The 15,074-nt window shown below is 36.7% G+C and overlaps 1 protein-coding gene across 3 annotated transcripts in view; it reads left to right on the forward strand.

Annotated features, from left to right (window-relative positions):
• LINGO2 (leucine rich repeat and Ig domain containing 2) overlaps positions 1–15,074 on the forward strand; it is a 1,121,960-nt gene that overhangs the window by 1,003,918 nt on the left and 102,968 nt on the right. The gene's annotated exons all lie outside the window — the stretch shown is intronic.

A 15,074-nucleotide genomic window follows, 5' to 3' on the forward strand; every position in this document is an offset into this window, starting at 1 on the left:
TAATGAACTTAAAGTAAGAGGAGTAAGGAACATACGTTTTTTTCTCTCTCCATAGTTCACCAGAATATTTTTAGGCAAGAATTGCATTTTATTTGTTGTGCTTTAAGTTTTTAAAAAATGTATTCTTAACTATTGCTTAACTATACCATATGTGGCTGATAAACTACACATCATTCTCTAGAGTTGAAGTCTAATAATCAAATCAGGCCTGCCCTTTTCTTTCAAAGGAGCAGAATAGATTCCTTTCGACAAAAGGGAGTAGCTGCAAGTTGAATGTGACTGAGGATGCTTTCTTTCCTCAACTTTTAATTTTTTTCTGTCTTTTTCACTGTTTTCTTCTTTGTTTTTGGCAACTATATCAAAAAGTAGAGCCTTTTAAAAATATCTGGGTAACATTGGAGTGAACTTTGGTTATTAGTTTTTGCTACTGTTTGATTCAATTTAGCTGGCATTTTAATGAAAATGTTCTTCCCCCGTGGTAATGAAATAGCACCCTTGTGTTGTGATTGCTTCATAGTCTTAGTTTTTGCTTTCTTCCTCTGTGAAAAAATAAGGCATTGGTTTTGATTCATTTAGTTGGATAAAAACATAGGTTCCCAGAGTATAGAAGACCTTAAACAGTATTTTTGAGTGAATGAATGTATTCATGAGTGAGTAAATATAGCTAAAAAAATACAACAAATGTATATCATGCTTATATATAAAATCATAAGTTTTTAAATTCCAATATCTTACTGTAGGATAATATACAAATTATGACCACATTTCTTAGTAAGGTGATGGCTGGCTCTATGCTCAGTGTGGAGACTCCTTGAGATTTTCTCCCTTTCCCTCTCCCCCTCTTTCTACTCCTCCCTCCTCTCTCCGCTGGTGTGTGCACTCACACACATGCACAATACTCTCTCAAATAAATAAAATCTTAAAAATATATATATATATATTTTTTTTATATACTCAAGTGAATGAACCCTCCATTTGTCTAGATTGCCAAAGTGTTTCTCTCTTAGTGTCACTGAGGTTCTACATAAGATGGAAAAAGTATAAAGTCCAAAGTAATTCAGACATGTAAAAACTATTAGTGAGAAATATCCTTACTTGCTACTATCACCACACACTTCAGTGTCTTTTGCTGAGGACCAAAACAAAGAATGAGAACAGGGCTTAAAATTTTGAGGATGAGCTCATTGGTTTAGCTATTAAAAGCAGCCAAAAGGAAAAGATGGCTCACGTACAAAGAATTAGCAATAAGTTTTTACAGGTAACTTTTCAACAGCAATTGTGGAATCCACAAGACAATGATGGAATTAATCTGAAATGTGCTACCAACAATAACTGTCAATCTAAGATTTTAAACCCAATGGAACTATGTGAAATAAATTCAATCATTAAAAATTTTGAAAACTGAAGTTTGTTAACAGAAGACCTTCATTTCTAAAGAATTATTTCTGAGAGAAATAATTGATAGCAGAGAAAAATTAGAGATGAAAAAATGGAAAATGAAGAAGATAAGAAGATCTTAAAGAAGATAACCTATGCTGGTAGATTTAAGCCAATATCCTTTGAAAACAAACACAATAATGTCTAATTTGTAGAAGTACAAATGAGAGAGGGGGAAAAAAAAAGCTTGAAGTAAGCTATTTAAAAACAATAGAAAGTATCTTTTGATGAATACAATTTTAAGTAGTCAAATTTGTTAATTTTTCCTTTCTTAATCTGCTTTTTATGTCATGTGTTACTTTGAGGGAAATTCTTACTTATTTTTTTTCCATGTGAATTAACAATTGTCCCAGTAATATGTCCTGAATGGCTCATCTTTCCATCAGTGATTTGCAATATTTTGTCTGTCAGATTATTCTATGGTCTATTTGTTTATTCCTTCATCAGTATGTCATGTCTTAATTACAACTGATTTTTTAATCAATTTTTCATATGTGGTACTAGAACTATCCCCATGCGTTGTCCTTCATGAATTGGCTTTCCCTTTGCTTTCCTGTATACATCTTACAATTCCATTAGAATTTTAATTGGAAATGCATTGGATCAAATTATTTTTGAAAAGAGTAGAACAAGTAGTCTTGGTGAGGCTGTGGAGAAAGAACTTTCATACATTTCTGCTGTGTATGTAAATTATCTAGTAGAATTATTGATGTGCACATTTAATGAACTAGAAATTCTTTTCCTACATGTATAAGCTAGAAACAGTCTTATATCTGTACAAGAGAATAAATGTACAGCACTGATTATAATAATAAAAACTGGAAATAACACAAATATCCAACAGGAGAATGGATAGATAAATTTTGGTTCAGTGTTAACAGCAGTGAAATGAATGAAACAGCTACTTACATCAACATGAATTTCATAAACATAATGTTGAACAGAAAAAAAGTCATGAGAATAATACATTTGCTTGGATTCTCCTTATATAAAATTCAAAAATATGCAAAACTAAACAATATTTCAGGCTCCATACATATGTATTATAACTATGAAGAAATGCCAGAGAATAAGTTCTGAATGCTGATGACCTGTCAGAAGAGAGGAAGGAATGGCTTCATAAGAGGCTGCAGTGATACATGAATTACCCTATTTCTTTTTTTTTTTTTTTTTTTTTTTTTTTTTATGATAGTCACAAAGAGAGAGAGAGGCAGAGACACAGGCTGAGGAAGAAGCAGGCTCCATACACCGGGAGCCTGATGTGGGATTCGACCCCAGGTCTCCAGGATCGCGCCCTGGGCCAAAGGCAGGCGCCAAACCGTTGCGCCACCCAGGGATCCCCACCCTATTTCTTAATATAGGTCTTCTGTTAGCACTTTCCATGCATCTTATATATAATACACTAATATGATTTTTAAGTATAAAAATTTCTATAACTTAAAAGAATGAAAAAAGTTAAATTGTTCATTCCTCACCTTTCTTAGTTAGCCTCAAATAAAATAAAACCACAAAAATAAAGTGACTGCATTACAAATCAAAGTTTATTAAAGACGATAGTGTTAAACTTTTTCACTACATGGATGCATACATTTTTTCCAGGAAAAAAAAATCAATATACAGTATATACAACTGTCATTAATTAGTGCATATATCTGGCATCAAATAAGGCACTCATCTCTCCAGGCCTTAGTTTTTCTGCCAGTTTAGGTGCTTGGATCAACAGACTTGGAACAGTTTTTCCTATAGTAAGTTTCTATCATACTAATCTGATATATAATTTGAATGCTCTCTCCACCAGGCAGGAGCACACATTGCAATATGTGGTGGTTAGCAGGGCAGTCTTTCATTTGCTATACCCGCAGTGCCTAGGTGAAGTAGCTGGCATATGGTAGATAGTCAAATAAAGGTCAGTGGAATAAAGGATTCTGGCTTTATAGGCTAGTGCATGTTGGGCATGCTAAAATCTCATCATATCCATGAAGTCATTATAAAACAAGTTGAATGGTTTTACACTACCATTGCAGGGGTCATGAGTAACAAATTATCAAAAAGATGAAACATTTATCAATTTTAAGATACATTTTTTTCATAACTTGTCTTTTCTGAAGTCACAAAAGGACTTGGAGACCTTTTCAACTGTTGTAAGGCAGGCAGAAGTTGGAATGCAGTTGTCATAGCCCGATTGTAAATAAGTAATTATTCTGGGTGGCATGATAAACAACAGAATTCCCTTGATGCTTCAGTCAACAAATTATTTAAGAAAAGATGAGTCCTTCTTGTCCTCTCTGAAAAGCATCCATTGACATAATCTGATACAATCAAGAAAATCCAGCTTCAAAAATGGTAAAATAAATATCCTGGTATTTTAGAAGAAAATCTTGGAGACATTGTAGATCACTCTTTTAAGAAAATCTCCATCAGAGGCACCTGGCTGGCTCAGTCAGTAGAGCATATGGCTCCTGATCTCAGATCTATAAGTTTGAGCCTTACATTGGGTGTAGAGATTAATTAAAGATAAGTTCTTTAAAAAAATAAAGGAAGAAAATCTCCATCAAAAAAATGTTCTTGATGGCACAGAGACAAAGATTGTTTGGAAAAACAGAGATTAAAAAAATCTGAATTGAAAAATAAGTCCGAAGAGTTGGTTGCTAAATGTAAACAGATTTGAGGAAATCCTTAACCAATGCATGTGGCTTATACTTTTTATATAGAAATGAGAGGATATTTTTTAAAAGTCTCTCTGATCTCTGGTGTAGTTATTGATGCTATCAAGACTTAAAGGGTTAATTCCCACCCACCATTGAATCAATTATAGAAACTGAGCCAGGAGAGGGCAGCAGAGAACTAACCTAAAGACTTTGACTCTATAAAGGTCATTTGATAAATCTACATATCTATATATCTGTATCTATATGAACAATTTATAAATATGAACTTATGGCAGTCCCACAACAAAACTGGGGCAGACCAGTTATTTCTATCTTTATTTAATGGACAAGGAAACCGAGAGAATTGGGGAAAGTAAGTGAAGAGCTTGAGGAAGCCCAGCTAAGAGATGCCTCTGACTTTATATAAGAAGGAGAGTTGGATTTACATGCATTCTTTTCCTTCAAATGCTGGTAATAACTTTGAGAAGTCTGGTGGGTGGTCAGGAGGAAAATTGGAGATGGGGCCTGTTGAGATCAATTAAGCCCAGTTGCAGAGTGTGTGGTGAAGTTGTCATGAATCAGGATGAAGATGTAAACTAAGAAGTTAAACCTTTGGGAGCTTACATAAATGTCAAGCCAGTCCATGATCACTAGTGAGCAGAGCACCAGTCTGAACTGAATTTAGATATGGGCCAGTGAGGAAACCCCAGATGTCATGTTGTACTATTAGTGGCCTAAAAGCACCATAAATACTGGTAGGCTTTCAGTCCCTACCCTCTCTGGTCTTTAAGTGGCCTAGCCTCAAAGATATTAAAAAACAGAAAATCTCCTGGCCCCTAGGCAATATATGAGTAAGACTCCAGGGTATTTGGTACTGGTGAAGATATAAATGAAATGAACGAAAGATATTTGCTGTGTTTCTACCTTACTTCCTAGCATTTAAAAAAAAAATCGAGAGGGAGAGTCTCTGCTTCATTTACTGAATAGTTATAGTTTAAATCTCAAGTCAGGAAATGGAATATTTTGAAGCCCTACTGGGAAGACATATATGATTCTTCACTCCAAGGAGATTGTACTAACCCTTTTGGCCTGATAGGTGTAGTCTAGGTGAAGTATTACTTTGTGTTGTCAAGATTCACTTCTTGACTGAGCAGTCACTTCACAAAGTGAGCTCTGTGGTTGGGATTTTGAAGGCTTTCACTTCTGCTGAAACTCAGACATGGGGAATTTTCTGAGGAAAAGGGGTACATCTACTTAATATTCTCCTGTAGGGCCTCCTCTTGGGAACATCCCTAAAGAGGAAGGTTGAAAGGTGTGCCTATTGCTGTGTTTTCTTTGGAAAAATAGCTCTCAAAATGCCGAATAGGGAAGTTGAGCTTCCAGACTCCCTCCATAGTGCATGCAAGACAGCAACACCAAATGTCAATAAATGAAAATGTTAAAATAGTCTCCCTCCCAGAAATCACAAAAGAAGGAAAAAATAAAAGGATGTAGCATCCTTTATTACTCATTTAAGTAAACTCTGCTTTGTACCAGGTGATGGAAGAGAGGATATTTGTAGGTAGTTCTTCTCTGTAGAAAGATGAAGATAGGATTGGTCTTTCTAGTTCCAACAAAACCTGTACTTCACTTCGACAATTACACGTGTGTTTTCTAAGGACTTACACAGCATAGAATAGGATTCAAATACACTGGCCGCTGAATGGTTCAAACGCATCTAGCCATTTCATCAGTGATCTGTCTTTGACTATTTTGGTCTTCACTCTGGGGTAACAAATACAATTCCAAAATGTATTTTTATAATTTATATTCATATCTGCATTTATACTTATCCTCAGAATGAAGAGGATACAGTGCCGAAGGAGCATAAGCTTTAGTAGTAATTGGACTGGATCCAATTTTTTACCATTTGTTTGTTGATTGACTTTGTAGAAGGTACAAAATACTTTGCGCCTTGATTTCCTAATCTATCAGGGAGAGTATATTTATATTTAAGGGCCTTTCGTAAGTGTATATTCTCTATTTGATCTCTAGGTTAAAAGCATTAGCCAATCTCTTCTTCCCATGACAGCTCTGATGGACACATTTTGAGCTTTATCTCCTCTTCTTACAGGTGCCATTGTATTTCTATGTTTGGGATAATCCTTTGCTAATTCAGCCAACATCCATCACTTACTACATGCCAACAACTATTCTAGACACTTAATAAAAGAGATAGAATCCTTTCCTCAGGGAACTGACAATCTGGTGGACCTTCTAGTCTCTCCTTCCTTTCTTGCTTACATCATCATTCCACTTAGCCTCCAAACTTCACCTCAAGAACTTCCCCTCAGGGGTGCCTGGGTGGCTCAGTTAGTTAAGTATCTGCCTTTGGCTCAGGTCATGATTCTGGGTCTGCGGTTGAGCCTAGTGTCAGGCCCCCTGCTCAGCGGGGAGCCTGCTTCTCTGCCTGCTGCTCCCCCTGCTCTATGGAATAAATGAATAAATGAATAAAAATCTAAAAAAAAAAAAAGGAGAGGGGAGAGTTTCCCCTTATGTGAGTTTTTTCTGCATTTTATTTACCAAAAACAATCTGTGTGTTCTCTGAAATTCTGTATCATTTTTCTGCCTTTGCTGCTCAGTTGGCTTTTTATTGTTTGCTGCTCTAAAGTGTAGGGGTTTTTTGCATGTGTTCTTCCTAACTGCATGTTGCTGGAGGGTAAAAGGTCTAGAATATAAGCTTCAAAAGGGTAGCATGATTCAGTATGTTTTATTTACTGCCTATTCCCAATAACTATAGTGGACAAAGACAGGTTCTCTATAACTATTTTGCATGAATGAATGCCTTTGTATCCCTCATATTATCTTACTGTGCTATATTTTGATTTGCACTCAAAAGTCCTGGATTTAAAACTGAACTCAAAGCTGACTTTACTTCTCTGAGACTCGGCTTCCTATAGAAGATGTAAATAAGGTTATTGTTTTACTTACATTACAGAATTGCTTTTGAAAATCATGTAAGTGTGATCTATATGGAAAAGAACTTGTTTGTTCACTGCTAAATGAGTAAAAGGTATTACAGCTAAGCCCATAATGATTACTGTTGAGTGAATGAATGTATGTATTATTGGGTGAAGGTTTGTGCTCTCAACCCCCCCACCACCACCAAAATTCATATGTTAAAGCCGTTATTAGGAATAACGGGTGGTGGGATTTAGAGATGGGGCCTTTGAAAGGTAATAAGTAATTGTTAGACAAGTTTATGAGAGTGGAGCCTTCCAGATGGGATTAGGCCCTTACAAAAAAAGACATGAAAGATACCTCCCCTCCCCTTCACCTACCTCACTTCATGTGAGGCACAAACAAGCCATGTGAGTACACAATGAGACAGTGTCCACTAGCAAGCTGAGGGAAAAGGATGTAGGATAAAAATTTAACTTGCCAGCACCTTGATCTTAGACTTTCCAGCTTCCAGACCTGTGATAAATTTCTTTTGTTTCAGCCACCCAGCCTATAGTATTCTGTGATGGCAGCCTGAGCTACAGCAGCATGTGTGCGTGCATAAGAAAAAAAAAAATAGGATTTCATGATGATGTCTGAGCAATTTAGGAATTCAATCAAGAGGTAAATAAAGGTACTCTGAAGGTGACCGAGGCTTCAGTCATTTCACAGAATTAATTGATGCTTAAAAGTGCTGTGCTATAAATCTACTGACTACTACATTTCCTGAGATCAGCTTTCTCCTAAGCTCAGGGCATAATGGAAAGACTTAAACTGTGTATTAAGAACTGAGGGTCTCAGCAGGTGTCTCTGGGCAAGTCACTTTAACTCTCTAATCCTCTCTTGTTTTATCTATGAAATGAAGATTAAAATGTACAACGTATCTACCTTCTGGCCTTGTTGTGATGATCAAGGATGTTTATGTGTTGATAAATGACTTGTAAATTATTAATTGCCAGTAAAATGAGATATTATTAGCAACAGCATGCCAGTAAAGACTCACGGTTTGTGCCATATCCTTCGCTTCTCAAAATTAACTTTCTTCCCCAAGATTTACGTGTGATCTAGAAATTCTCAACATCCTGGAATTTAATGAGCGTGTTAATTTTTCAGTCCACAATAGTCCTGTGAGCCATGTTTGGCAGCAAAGAAACTTTCCATGGAGTCAAAGCAAATTGTCCAGGGTCACACAGCTTGCTAATGGCACAGCTAGGTTTCCAACATACATTGAATAACTGAAGATAGGGAGCTCTTTCCATGAAAGCACAAAGATCCGAGCTCTCTTATTCTAAAAAACAATAGGTTTTATTGTCAATGAGTCTTCATTACTCTTATTATCATATTCAATCCAGTAACGGTGACATCTGAGACTTTATGAAATTTTCTACTTTCCAGTGTAAGTTTTGGTAAATGTGCAATATTCTTATTGGCAACTTATTTTCCAGGTGCAGTTTAACAATGGGTCCTTGGAGATCAGATTGGCATGGTACCCAAATTGCTTGATACCGAATTTTTCACAAAGATTTTTAAATGGCTTGTTACTACAAAATATTTTATGCTTGTAAATCTCAAAAAAAAAAAAAAGGTGTATAAACCTGCATCTTTTGAAACTTTGAGTGCTGGCATAAAATAAGAGGCCTGAGGTTCATATTCCTTATCTGTAGACATTAGTTATTAAGTAGATAACTATAGGTAGGGAGGTCTAGATTGCATTTAAATCTCTAGAGGAAGGATGGTGATGAGATGGAGAAGTTTAAAATCAGCTATCGGCTTTTGAATATAGTTTGTAGAAGGCACATGTTGAAGTTAAGAAATTACTTCACCAAGTACCATTCTTCTGCAGAAGAGTCACAACAGCAAGCAAAGACATTGATGACCTCAGAGAAACATGAATAACACAATACAGCTCAGATTATATTGACAACCTAGCCTAACAGGAATTTAGAGCAAATTTGGTATTTAGAAGCCAGTTGGGTTTCTTTAGGACCCCGTCTATTTTCTAAATATCTTATTAAGTCAGCCTTGGAGGAAAAACAGAAGGTACTGTTTCCTGGAGTGAGATAAATTTTCCTCCTAAAATCTTGTCGTTTGATGGCAGTTCAATAAAGGGAGACTAAGCTCAGGACTTCAAGCATAGTGTGGAAAGGGACCTGGCTCAGTCCTCAGGAGCATTCCCATTCTTCTAGCCAAGGTTTCCACCTGGGAAGCCCCAAAGGGGCTGGACTGAGGTCATGATACAATTTCAGGACTACAAGGAACAAGGAGCCCAACTGAGAAGCTTTTCCTCTAAGCATGAGATCATGGCCTCTTACTGTGATTGTCCTGATGCCACCCCAGAGCATAGATTGAAATAGTTGTGATTAACAAGCATGTAAAAGCCAGGATCCTCAGTATTCCTTTGCCCAGATGAAATACAAGCCAGCCATTTATATTTCTCAGGCTTTGTTCTCTCCTACCGATGACAAATAAATTGAGAATATGGTATGTTTAGCCAAGAGAAAATTAAGGCTCTCCCTGTACTAGCCAGTCAGTAAGTTTCATTTGCTTAAAATTAAGGTAAATTAAGGATAACAGGGTGCTGGTTCTGCCATACTGAAGGCCAACAGGGGCTTTGAACAAATCCGACTGCTGCCTTCTGGTACAGGACACATGTCTCAGATGTGCTATTCTGGGCATAGTAGGAACCACAAAAGAACCTCTTTGGATAGATTTTATTTTGGTAGGTTGTCAAGATCTATATCCAGAACATTACTTCACATAAGTGTACACGTGTACATATATGTACGACTGAGTCAAAGTTCTTTCCTGCACCTATGAACAATTGAGGCTGGCTCTGTTTAATTCTTGAGCTGCTGTGATAATTTCCTTATTCATCAGATTCAAAATTTTGTCATTATCATCATCACTAACAACTGAGCCCTTTATAAGAAGATAAGGGTAGGGAGTAGTAGCCTCATTTTATAGGTGAGGTAACTGTGGTTTAGGGAGGGTAAGGAAGGCTTAAGGTTTGCACAGAAAATTTTGGCAAAGACCATGTTCAAAATTAGGGTCTATAGATCCATAGGTGCCATAGTTTACCATCTTATTACATTCGACACATGCCCATCCCTGGAAGACTTGAAATCTGAGGATTAATGGTAGAGTTTTGCTTTATTTAGTAACCACCACTATCTTTAATTCAACCATCTTGGACTTTCAGAAGCCATATAATTTGAAAATAAAAAATAGATATTTTATATCATAAATATAATATATATAAAGGTTATAAAGACCCTACTGCATCAAATGTAAATCATTATCTTTTCTATCACTCAGCCCTTAAATATAAGCTTTTGGATGATTCCTGCCCACCCCCCCCTAACACTCTTATTCACAGTAACCTGGCTATGCATACCCTTATTCAACAAATATTAGGCCATTCACACCCTTATTCAACAAATATTTTGGGAAGCACTTGATTTGTATCAGGTACTGCTCTAGGAGCTAAAGAAATGGCAGTGAAAGAACAAATGCAGTCTGATCAGAATACAGAAGAAAAATATGATTATTAAACTTGATCTTGAGAAGGTGATTGGTTTATTTTATTTAGAGTCCAGAAAGACAGGTTTCTCTCTCCCAATCTCACTCTGAAGCAAGCCACACCCACCATTGAGGTGAACATTCAGCATGCAGGCATTAAACTAGGTTCTATGGAGCTGTGAGAAGAAAACAAGTCTTACTCTCAAATAGCCAAGGTATGAAATCTGTGCTTCCAAGAATTAGGACATTTCTAAGACTTTTTCTAGGATTCATTCTTTATAATATATTCATTAATATCTTAGCAAATCACCACTTGATATATTCACGAAATCTTGTGCTTTCCACATGTTCTATGCTGTAAATCTTCAGGGATTAGTCATTTCCACTCCTCAGTGCTATGCCTGGCAAGATCTGATGCAAAAACCATTTCCCAAGCAGGCCAGTTGGCAAAGGCATGAGGTTAGGTTTTGTTCAGGCAAACAGATTAGCCCTCCAAGGGTTAATTAGGAAGAGAGCCCCTTTCAGGGCTTGGAATTGTTTACTTCAATCGTTTTCATGCAAACTGCCATGTTTCACTTGGGTACTAATTGTGCCTGATGGACCCATTATTTTGTAATCAGAGCAGTTCCTTAGCTAGCTCTCTGGGGGTTAATTAAATGGATGAGGTAGTGCCCCGGATATTACTAACAGACAGGACCACTTGAATTTCTCACCAACCACATTGGAGAAAGTCCTGTTACTATGAACACTCAGGTTTCCCAGCACCAGTGGTACTTTTCACAGTTGGAGTTTATTAGGTTACTGTACCAAGACAAGCCCAGCTGATCCATCACTACAGGCCTGCCTGCTTTGACCCTGTATTGGCTCAGAGGACTTGTGCCAGTGGATTCTGGAAACCCAGCCTGCATATAGGCAGCCCTGTTAACTCAGAAGATGATTCCCGCCCCAGGTTAAATTTGTTCACCTCATGGAAGTGTCAGTGTCTTCAGGCTGAAGGCACTTAAAGCTAGAAGAGTGGCAGTCTACCCTGAGACACTGTACTAGACACAGCAAGAGACCACAATGATTGGTAAGCTGATTAGGCATTGCTCTGATGTTGTTATGCCACTGCTGTGGCCAATGGGGGCTGACCTTGTAATCTGCTAGTTTTCTTCCCTTCGTGTTTCTTTTTCCCCCTGCTGAATTTCTAGCCCTAGACTCTTTCTGTAAAATGATCACACATTATTTTTTTGTCTCATGTTATTTTTTTTTTATTATTTTGCAACAAGCCCACTGGGATTAAATAACCAGGAGACAGTATTGTGTATTGAGTCGTGAATGAGGAAACAGTAGATTCAAATATCTAAGCCCTTCTGCATTTGGGACCATTGGAGAAAGCAGCAACCCAGAAAAGAAGGATTTTCTTTTCTTTTACAAGAGGCTTTATGCTGAGACCCACAATAGCAATTATAATGAAGCCTTTCTGTTGCATGTAGAAATGTCTTAACTATAATTATAGGTAGCTTAGGAAAGTGGTCTTTTCCTAAAGTTTTTTATGGAGATAGCTCTCACATAGAGTCCTGTTATCAGAAAGACTATGGTGGTTTGCTGGTAGAAAATGTTATATGATGGGAAGTGCACATGATGGAATGTGGAGAATTAAATTCAGTTCTTATTTCTTCTGTATATTAGTTGAATGATTGAGGCCACTCACTTTACTTTTAAGTCTCAATATCCCTATCTTTAAAATGGGGATATTTAGGGGTACCCTGGGGAGCTCAGTCAGTTAAGCATCTGCTTTTGACCCCAGGTCATGATCAAACCCCATGTCAGGCTCCCTGCTCAGCAGGGAGCATTCTTGTCCCTCTCTCCCCTGCTCATGCACGCTCTCTCTCAAATAAAAATCTTTAAAAATAAATAAATAAATAAAATGGGGATATTTATATTGACCTTCCTACCATAGGATTATTGTAAAAATCAAGTAGAGCAACTGCCATATATTACATGCCTCAATTAATAGTATGTAAATGAAAGACTGACTGCATTAAAAAACATATGTATTCCAGAAAAATGTTCCACTGTTATTAAGCATTAACAATCAAGAGTAATGTGCAAGGCTTAAAAGCAAAAGAATCTGTAGTGATAGATGATATTTTATTACATTCCTCCATTTCATATTCACAAACAAAAAAGCATGAATTGTTCCTAACTATCTTCTGCAACTTCTGGATTGTTCCAGAAATAACCCTGATACTGAGGTCTTTTGCCTTGCTTGGTTCTATGATGGCCTTCTGTCAGAGCAAGAAAAATGTCAGAGCAAAGTTCTGTCCTAAAGTGGGGAGAATCTGCAACGTAGCATTAAGAATAGAGGTAGTAGCAGAAATCTATTAGGTATGTGAAATGTGTCCAGACAAATCTATAGAGACAGAAAGTAGATCGGTGGTTGCCAGAGCTATGGGTGGAGGGAGGTGGGAGGGAAATGACTACTAATGAGTACAGGACTTTTTGGGAAATTGATGAAAGCATGGTGATGGTTGCACAATTCTATTACCATACTAAAAACCACTTAATTGTACATCTTAAATAGGTGCATTGTATTATATGCAAACTATGTCAATAATGCTGTTATTCAAAAAAAGTACATTTAGAGATTTTTGAAAAGAAAAGAGGAACAGAGCAGAAGATAGTTTTATCAATCCTGTGGCAATGCAGAGTAATGCTAGTGAAGACTTCATTCCACGAGAATCTGGCAAGATGTATCAGCTTCCCTGAATCTGATATCACACTTCTCTATTCCAGTCTTGGATCCTATTTTCCATCTGCTTCTCTAATGTTTAAATACCTGAACTCTGTCATGTCTCTCTCTCTAGGAAGTTCAAACAAAGCATTGGTCTTAAGACTTTCTGTCACTGAACAGAATACCTTTCATGTTCCACAGCCATCCCATTTATTACCAGTGCTTAAGGAATATATATATAAATAGATATATAGAATTATATATATTAATATATAGTATATGTATATAATTATATATGTATATGTGAATGTTTAGTAGATTACATTAAGTTGAAATAAGCTAAATTTTTTAATGTCTTAGGAATTGTAATATGTTTATCTCATCAGCTAATCTCAGCTCACCTATTATATTTCAAAAAGCAGATTTAAGTCCACATTTTATTTTTTTAAGATTTTATTTATTTATTTATTTATTTATTTATTCATTCATTCATTCATTCATTCATAGAGACAGAGAGAGAGAGGCAGAGACATAGGCAGAGGGAGAAGCAGGCTTCATACAGAAAGCCTGATGTGGGACTAGATCCAGGGTCTCCAGGATCACACCCTGGGCTGCAGGCGGCGCTAAACCGCTGTGCCACCGGGGCTGCCCTAAAGTCCACATTTTAAAACTCCTTGATAAAATTGGAATTTTTCCCCTAATTAGATTGTTACTGTTTACCTTATAAATTGGCTGCAAGTTTATATTAGGAATTAGAGGAAAGTCTGTTCTGCAGTTTTCTTGTAGTTCATTTGTGCTTGTTTAATTTGCATTTTTGCTGTATCTTCAAACTGTGGTTTACTTGCAAGGTATTTTGTTTTTTAAAGATTTTATTTATTTGTGAGAGACAGAGAGAGAGAGAGAGAGAGAGAGAGAGAGAGTGAGACCCAGGCAGAGAGAAAAGCAGGCTCCATGCAGGGAGCCCGATGTGGGATCCCATCCCAGGTTTCCAGGATCACGCCTGGGGCTGAAGGTGGCGCTAAACCAGTGAGCCACCCGGGCTGCCCCTTGCAGGGTATTTTTATTTTTTTTATTTTTTTATTTTGTTTTTGTTTTTGTTTTTGTTTTGTTTGTTTGTTTGTTTGTTTTGCAGGGTATTTTTAAAAGCCATTTATCTTTTTTGTGACATTTAGGTTAAGCCCAGTAATAGAAACTATGAATTTACTTAAGCAATTGCAGTATGTTGAAAAATGAGGATTGAATTAGGTCATCACTTTTATACCTATGTGCAGTAGCATGTCCTCTGTTGCCTAAAACTACCTTGAGTACCTTTTGCAATATAGATCATATATGGGTGACAATGAGCATTTTATATAGCCATAAAGTTCTTCTAAATTAGAAAAAAATATATAAATATAAATTCTATTTTCTTTTGTCCTAGTAATGATTGCATTGCATGCCTTTACCTCCATTGCTAGTGAGGGCATTCAATGTTGGAGTCTACTGGAATAGATTTTAGCAATTATGGCATCAAATATTTTGACCCATTAAGCCTCTTTTACTATCAACTAGCAGCTGGAGTTATCATTAGCAAATATAAGCAGCTAAGAGGGATGATTTTTGAATTGGCACAGCCATTTATTGAGAACTTACTAAATGTCAGGCATTATGCTTTTCTCCAGAGATATAAAAATGATCAAATCATGTTTTTGGCTTTAAGGTAGCTCACACCTTAATGGGGGGAATCAATCAATAAAAGTCATGGTGCAATGTGGTATGTGCTATGATGTAACAAC

This window comes from Vulpes lagopus, chromosome 7 (genome assembly GCF_018345385.1).
Source record: "Vulpes lagopus strain Blue_001 chromosome 7, ASM1834538v1, whole genome shotgun sequence".
NCBI lineage: Eukaryota > Metazoa > Chordata > Mammalia > Carnivora > Canidae > Vulpes > Vulpes lagopus.